Source organism: Petromyzon marinus, unplaced genomic scaffold, assembly GCF_048934315.1.
Source record: "Petromyzon marinus isolate PM22_M1 ecotype Great Lakes invasive population unplaced genomic scaffold, UKy_Petmar_22M1.pri1.0 PM_Scaffold_406, whole genome shotgun sequence".
Classification (NCBI taxonomy): Eukaryota; Metazoa; Chordata; class Hyperoartia; order Petromyzontiformes; family Petromyzontidae; genus Petromyzon; species Petromyzon marinus.
The window spans coordinates 6,841-15,000 of record NW_027423398.1 but is presented as its reverse complement, the minus strand read 5'-3'; positions in this window follow the sequence as shown (position 1 = coordinate 15,000).

Below are 8,160 nucleotides of genomic sequence, written 5' to 3'. Positions count from 1 at the left end.
AGTCACTCACTCAGTCACTCAGTCAGTCACTCACTCACTCACTCACCCACTTACCCACTCACTCACTCACTCACCCACTCACTCACTCAGTCACTCAGTAACTCACTCAGTCACTCAGTCACTCACTCACCCACCCACTCACTCACCCACTCACTCACCAACTCACTCACCCACTCAGTCACCCACTCAGTCACTCACTCACGCACTCTCTCAGTCACTCGCCCACTCATCCACCCACTAACCTACCCACTAACCTACCCACCCACCCAACCACCCACCCACCCAACCACCCACCCAACCACCCACTCACTCACTCACCCACCCACCCACCCAACCACTCACTGACCGACCCACCCACCTACCCACTCACCCACCCACTCACTCACCCACCCACTCACCCACCCACTCACATCACATGGACAACATTAGAACGAGACAAGTAAATAAACCCTTCTGAAGAAATCCTGTTGTGATTCAAGGTTTGTTTGGATGAAGCAGGGAGCTGTGGGTGATGAAGGAGAGAGCTGTGGGTGATGAAGGAGAGAGCTGTGGGTGATGAAGGAGAGAGCTGTGGGTGGTGAAGGAGAGAGCTGTGGGTGATGAAGGAGCGAGCTGTGGGTGATGAAGGAGAGAGCTGTGGGTGAAGGAGAGAGCTGTGGGTGATGAAGGAGAGAGCTGGGGGTGAAGGAGAGAGCTGTGGGTGATGGAGAGAGCTGTGGGTGATGAAGGAGAGAGCTGTGGGTGATGAAGGAGAGAGCTGTGGGTGAAGGAGAGAGCCGTGGGTGAAGGAGAGAGTTGTGGGTGACGGAGAGAGCCATGGATGATGAAGGAGAGAGCTGTGGGTGATGAAGGAGAGAGCCGTGGGTGATGAAGGAGAGAGCTGTGGGTGAAGGAGAGAGCTGTGGATGAAGGAGAGAGCTGTGGGTGATGAAGGAGAGAGCTGTGGGTGAAGGAGAGAGCTGTGGGTGATGAAGGAAAGAGCCGTGGATGAAGGAGAGAGCTGTGGGTGAAGGAGAGAGCCGTGGGTGATGAAGGAGAGAGCTGTGGGTGATGAAGGAGAGAGCTGTGGGTGATGAAGGAGAGAGCTGTGGGTGAAGGAGAGAGCCATGGATGATGGAGGAGAGAGCTGTGGGTGATGAAGGAGAGAGCTGTGGATGAAGGAGAGAGCTGTGGGTGATGAAGGAGAGAGCTGTGGGTGAAGGAGAGAGCTGTGGGTGATGAAGGAGAGAGCTGTGGGTGATGAAGGAGAGAGCTGTGGGTGATGAAGGAGAGAGCTGTGGGTGAAGGAGAGAGCTGTGGGTGATGAAGGAGAGAGTTGTGGGTGAAGGAGAGAGCCATGGATGATGGAGGAGAGAGCTGTGGGTGATGAAGGAGAGAGCTGTGGATGAAGGAGAGAGCTGTGGGTGATGAAGGAGAGAGCTGTGGGTGAAGGAGAGAGCTGTGGATGAAGGAGAGAGCTGTGGATGATGAAGGAGAGAGCTGTGGGTGAAGTAGAGAGCTGTGGGTGATGAAGGAAAGAGCCGTGGATGAAGGAGAGAGCTGTGGGTGAAGGAGAGAGCCGTGGGTGATGAAGGAGAGAGCTGTGGGTGATGAAGGAGGGAGCTGTGGGTGATGAAGGAGAGAGCTGTGGGTGAAGGAGAGAGCCGTGGGTGATGAAGGAGAGAGCTGTGGGTGATGAAGGAGAGAGCTGTGGGTGAAGGAGAGAGCTGTGGGTGATGAAGGAGAGAGCCATGGGTGATGAAGGAGAGAGCTGTGGGTGATGAAGCAGAGAGCTGTGGGTGAAGGAGAGAGCCATGGGTGATGAAGCAGAGAGCTGTGGGTGATGAAGGAGAGAGCTGTGGGTGATGAAGGAGAGAGCTGTGGGTGATGAAGGAGAGAGCTGTGGGTGATGAAGCAGAGAGCTGTGGGTGAAGGAGAGAGCTGTGGGTGATGAAGGAGAGAGCCGTGGGTGATGAACGAGAGAGCTGTGGGTCATGAAGGAGAGAGCTGTGGGTGAAGGAGAGAGCCGTGGGTGATGAAGGAGAGAGCTGTGGGTGATGAAGGAGAGAGCTGTGGGTGGTGAAGGAGAGAGCTGTGGGTGATGAAGGAGAGAGCTGTGGGTGATGAAGGAGAGAGCTGTGGGTGAAGGAGAGAGCTGTGGGTGATGAAGGAGAGAGCTGTGGGTGATGAAGGAGAGAGCCGTGGGTGATGAAGGAGAGAGCTGTGGGTGGTGAAGGAGAGAGCTGTGGGTGATGAAGGAGAGAGCTGTGGGTGATGAAGGAGAGAGCCGTGGGTGATGAAGGAGAGAGCTGTGGGTGGTGAAGGAGAGAGCTGTGGGTGATGAAGGAGAGAGCTGTGGGTGATGAAGGAGAGAGCTGTGGGTGGTGAAGGAGAGAGCTGTGGGTGATGAAGGAGAGAGCTGTGGGTGACGGAGAGAGCTGTGGGTGATGAAGGAGAGAGCTGTGGGTGAAGGAGAGAGCCGTGGGTGAAGGAGAGAGCCGTGGATGATGGAGGAGAGAGCTGTGGGTGAAGGAGAGAGCTGTGGGTGATGAAGGAGAGAGCTGTGGGTGAAGGAGAGAGCTGTGGGTGATGAAGGAGAGAGCTGTGGGTGATGAAGGAGAGAGCTGTGGGTGATGAAGGAGAGAGCTGTGGGTGATGAAGGAGAGAGCCGTGGGTGATGAAGGAGAGAGCTGTGGTTGATGAAGGAGAGAGCTGTGGGTGATGAAGGAGAGAGCTGTGGGTGATGAAGGAGAGAGCTGTGGGTGATGAGAGAGCTGTGGGTGAAGGAGAGAGCTGTGGGTGATGAAGGAGAGAGCTGTGGGTGATGATGGAGATAGCCGTGGGTGGTGAAGGAGAGAGCTGTGGGTGATGAAGGAAAGAGCCGTGGGTGATGAAGGAGAGAGCTGTGGGTGATGATGGAGAGAGCCGTGGGTGATGAAGGAGAGAGCTGTGGGTGATGAAGGAGAGAGCTGTGGGTGATGATGGAGAGAGCCGTGGGTGGTGAAGGAGAGAGCTGTGGGTGATGAAGGAAAGAGCCGTGGGTGATGAAGGAGAGAGCTGTGGGTGATGAAGGAAAGAGACGTGGATGAAGGAGCGAGCTGTGGGTGATGAAGGAGGGAGCTGTGGGTGATGAAGGAGAGAGCTGTGGGTGATGAAGTAGAGAGCTGTGGGTGATGAAGGAGAGAGCTGTGGGTGATGAAGGAGAGAGCTGTGGGTGAATGAGAGAGCCGTGGGTGATGAAGGAGAGAGCTTTGGGTGATGAAGGAGAGAGCTGTGGGTGATGAAGGAGAGAGCTGTGGGTGATGAAGGAGAGAGCTGTGGGTGATGAAGGAGAGAGCTGTGGGTGATGAAGGAGAGAGCCGTGGATGAAGGAGAGAGCTGTGGGTGATGAAGGAGAGAGTTGTGGGTGAAGGAGAGAGCCATGGATGATGGAGGAGAGAGCTGTGGGTGATGAAGGAGAGAGCTGTGGGTGATGAAGGAGAGAGCTGTGGGTGATGAAGGAGAGAGCTGTGGGTGATGAAGGAGAGAGCTATGGGTGATGAAGGAGAGAGCTGTGGGTGTTGAAGGAGAGAGCTATGGGTGATGAAGGAGAGAGCTGTGGGTGATGAAGGAGAGAGCTGTGGGTGATGAAGGAGAGAGCTGTGGGTGATGAAGGAGAGAGCTGTGGGTGATGAAGGAGAGAGCTGTCGGTGATGAAGGAGAGAGCTGTGGGTGATGAAGGAGAGAGCTGTGGGTGAAGGAGAGAGCTGTGGGTGATGAAGGAGAGAGCTGTGGGTGATGAAGGAGAGAGCTATGGGTGATGAAGGAGAGAGCTGTGGGTGATGAAGGAGAGAGCTGTGGGTGATGAAGGAGAGAGCTGTGGGTGATGAAGGAGAGAGCTGTGGGTGATGAAGGAGAGAGCTGTGGGTGATGAAGGAGAGAGCCGTGGGTGATGAAGGAGAGAGCTGTGGGTGAAGGAGAGAGCTGTGGGTGATGAAGGAGAGAGCTGTGGGTGATGAAGGAGATAGCTGTGGGTGATGAAGGAGAGAGCTGTGGGTGATGAAGGAGAGAGCTGTGGGTGATGAAGGAGAGAGCCGTGGGTGATGAAGGAGAGAGCCGTGGGTGGTGAAGGAGAGAGCTGTGGGTGATGAAGGAGAGAGCTGTGGGTGATGAAGGAGAGAGCTGTGGGTGATGAAGGAGAGAGCCGTGGGTGGTGAAGGAGAGAGCTGTGGGTGATGAAGGAGAGAGCTGTGGGTGAAGGAGAGAGCCGTGGGTGATGAAGGAGAGAGCCGTGGGTGATGAACGAGAGAGCTGTGGGTGATGAAGGAGAGAGCTGTGGGTGAAGGAGAGAGCTGTGGGTGAAGGAGAGAGCCGTGGGTGATGAAGCAGAGAGCTGTGGATGAAGGAGAGAGCTGTGGGTGATGAAGCAGAGAGCTGTGGGTGAAGGAGAGAGCCGTGGGTGATGAAGCAGAGAGCTGTGGATGAAGGAGAGAGCTGTGGGTGATGAAGGAGAGAGCTGTGGGTGAAGGAGAGAGCTGTGGGTGATGAAGGAGAGAGCTGTGGGTGATGAAGGAGAGAGCTGTGGGTGAAGGAGAGAGCTGTGGGTGATGAAGGAGAGAGCTGTGGGTGATGGAGAGAGCTGTGGGTGATGAAGGAGAGAGCTGTGGGTGATGATGGAGAGAGCTGGGGGTGATGAAGGAGGGAGCTGTGGGTGATGAAGGAGAGAGCTGTGGGTGATGAAGGAGGGAGCTGTGGGTGATGAAGGAGAGAGCTGTGGGTGAAAGAGAGAGCCGTGGGTGATGAAGGAGAGAGCTGTGGGTGATGAAGGAGAGAGCTGTGGGTGAAGGAGCAGAGAGCTGTGGGTGATGAAGGAGAGAGCTGTGGGTGAAGGAGAGAGCTGTGGGTGATGAAGGAGAGAGCTGTGAGTGAAGGAGAGAGCTGTGGGTGATGAAGGAGAGAGCTGTGAGTGAAGGAGGGAGCTGTGGGTGATGAATGAGAGGGCTGTGGGTGAAGGAGAGAGCTGTGGGTGATGATGGAGAGAGCTGTGGGTGAAGGAGAGAGCTGTGGGTGATGAAGGAGAGAGCTGTGGGTGATGAAGGAGAGAGCCGTGGGTGATGAAGGAGGGAGCTGTGGGTGATGAAGGAGAGAGCTGTAGGTGATGAAGGAGAGAGCTGTGGGTGATGAAGGAGAGAGCTGTGGGTGATGAAGGAGAGAGCCGTGGGTGAAGGAGAGAGCCGTGGGTGGTGAAGGAGAGAGCCGTGGGTGATGATGGAGAGAGCTGTGGGTGATGAAGGAGGGAGCTGTGGGTGAAGGAGAGAGCTGTGGGTGGTGAAGGAGAGAGCCGTGGGTGAAGGAGAGAGCTGTGGGTGATGAAGGAGAGAGCTGTGGGTGATGAAGGAGAGAGCTGTGGGTGATGAAGGAGAGAGCTGTGGGTGATGAAGGAGAGAGCTGTGGGTGATGAAGGAGAGAGCTGTGGGTGAAGGAGAGAGCTGTGGGTGATGAAGCAGAGAGCTGTGGGTGATGAAGGAGAGAGCTGTGGGTGAAGGAGCAGAGAGCTGTGGGTGAAGGAGAGAGCCGTGGGTGATGAAGGAGAGAGCTGTGGGTGATGAAGGAGAGAGCTGTGGGTGAAGGAGAGAGCTGTGGGTGATGCAGGAGAGAGCTGTGGGTGATGAACGAGAGAGCTGTGGGTGATGAAGGAGAGAGCTGTGGGTGATGAAGGAAAGAGCCGTGGATGAAGGAGAGAGCTGTGGGTGATGAAGGAGAGAGCTGTGGGTGAAGGAGAGAGCTGTGGGTGATGAAGGAGAGAGCTGTGGGTGAAGGAGAGAGCTGTGGGTGATGAAGGAGAGAGCTGTGGGTGAAGGAGAGAGACCGACCAATCACCGCCACTACCACCACCGCCACATCATGAAGAGGCTTTTTTTTCTGATGAGATTTTTCACAATTTTATTTTACGCAATTTCGCTTTTGTCAACAACATCATCATCGCTGACATCTACAACATCATCATCGTCGCTGAGATCTACAACATCATCATCATCATCACGTCTACAAACTAAAATACTTGCGAACGGACGAACGAGCAGACGTAGCTTTGATAACAATCATGCAACGAGCGGACATCATTATGTGTCTGTGTGTGTGTGTCTGTGTGTGTGTTTGTGTCTGTGTGTGTCTGTGTGTGTCTGTGTGTGTGTCTGTGTGTGTGTGTGTGTCTGTGTGTGTGTGTCTGTGTGTGTTTGTGTGTCTGTGTGTGTCTGTGTGTCTGTGTGTGTTTGTGTGTGTGTGTCTGTGTGTGTATCTGTGTGTGTGTCTGTGTGTGTCTGTGTGTGTGTGTTTAAATTACCACTAAACCACGTCTAAAATATCTAACTAATAAGCTTGTGCCGGAGGCCCCGGGGGGACAGGCGTCTATGACGTCTCCTGGCCAAACCCCAATTGGCGGAGCCAGGAGATTGAATCTCTCTACCCTCGAGGCTCCTCCAGAAACAACGAAAAGCCACTACGGGTGGCCACGTGGAATGTTCGAACGCTCACTGCGGAGGAGAGGCTGCCACTCCTCTGTCGGGAGCTGGACCGGTACCGCCTGGATCTCTGTGGCATTCAGGAGGTCCGGTGGACCGGTTCTGGCTCCTGCCACCATGAGGGGTGGACAGTCCTCTACTCGGGGCAGCAGACTGCCAAACAACAGGGTGTGGCTCTTCTTTTGAACATATGAAGGGGGCGTGGGAGCGTGGCGGTGAGGTGTGGGAAGCTGTAAGCCCCAGGCTACTTTGGGCTCGCCTTCCCATCAACCGGAGGCGAGGAATGGTGGTCGTGGTTACTTATGCCCCCACCGAAGCCGAACATCCGTGGAGGGATGCAGGCAAGGCCGATGAGTCAGATGCCTTCTATGACCTGTCACTGGTGCTGGCTAAAGTGGCCCCTCGGGATAGAGTCATCATGTTGGGTGACTTCAATGCCCGAGTTGGTCATGATGCTGGTACCTGGTCTGGAGTGATTGGTGGGCATGGGCCAGATCAGCTCAATAACAACGGTAGGAGGCTGCTAGATTGTTGTGCAGCCCATGGGCTTGTAATTACCAACACGCTGTTCCGGCATCGGCGCATCCACACAACATCATGGATGCATGCCGGGTCCAAGCAAGAACATCTGCTGGACTACATAGTGACGGACCAGCGAATGCGAGCCCATGTCCTTGACACCAGGACCTACCGTGGAGCTGATCTGCCCTCTGACCATCGACTAGTCATCTGTAAGATGCGCCTGCCATTCTTCCACTCCGGTGGTGGGTGTACACCCAGGACCCCATTCCAACCTAAAGTGGCCTGGTCTCAGTTATCTGATGAAAGTTGCAAGCGAGAATTTCATCATCGCTTGTGGCTGGGATTGGCATCGTCCCCGACTCCTCCTGATGTTGAGGGTAAATAGGCGAGGTTTAGGACCGTCACTCATGCAGCTGCAATGGCTGCTTTGGGTACGCGGTCCAGACCTCCCCAGAGACCCTGGCTGACAGAGGAGTTGTTCAGGATGGTTTAGATAAAGCGACAGGCCCACTCTCATCGGCTACAGAATCCCACGTCAGAGAATGAGGAGGCTTACCGCAGCCTTCGCTCGGAGGTTCGGAGAGCCGTGAGGCGCTGCAAGGATGGGTGGTGGTCGCGGGTTGCTGAGGAGATGGAGTCTGCCTCAGTGGCCCGCGATCACAAATCTCTGTTTAACTCCATCAAAAAAGTAACCTGCAGCGCCACACCTATTACCATCATTAGGGGAAAGAACGGTGATCCAATCTCTGACCCCCAGGAACAGGTTTGCAGATTTGCTGAGCATTTCTGTGAGGTCCTGGGGGAGGGGAAACCCCTCAGCCAGGAAAACATCGTGGCACAAAGTGAGGATGACCCTGCTGAGGCTGCGGTGCCTCAAATATTGGAAGAAGTCACCCCCTGTGAGTGGCTGGCTGAGGTGCCATCTGCTGAGGAAGTATTGAAGGTGATCCGGAGTCTGAGACCAGGAAAGGCAGCGGGCAGAGATGATCTCCCAAGCGAAATTCTGAGGGAGGGTGGCGTTTGTGCACAGACTGCCCTATATGACATCATAACAACAGTCTGGACCACTGGACGGGTTCCGCAGGATTGGAAGGATGCCCTGGTGGTCCCCCTTTTTAAGAAGGGGGACCGCACAGACTGTAACAACTACAGGGGCATC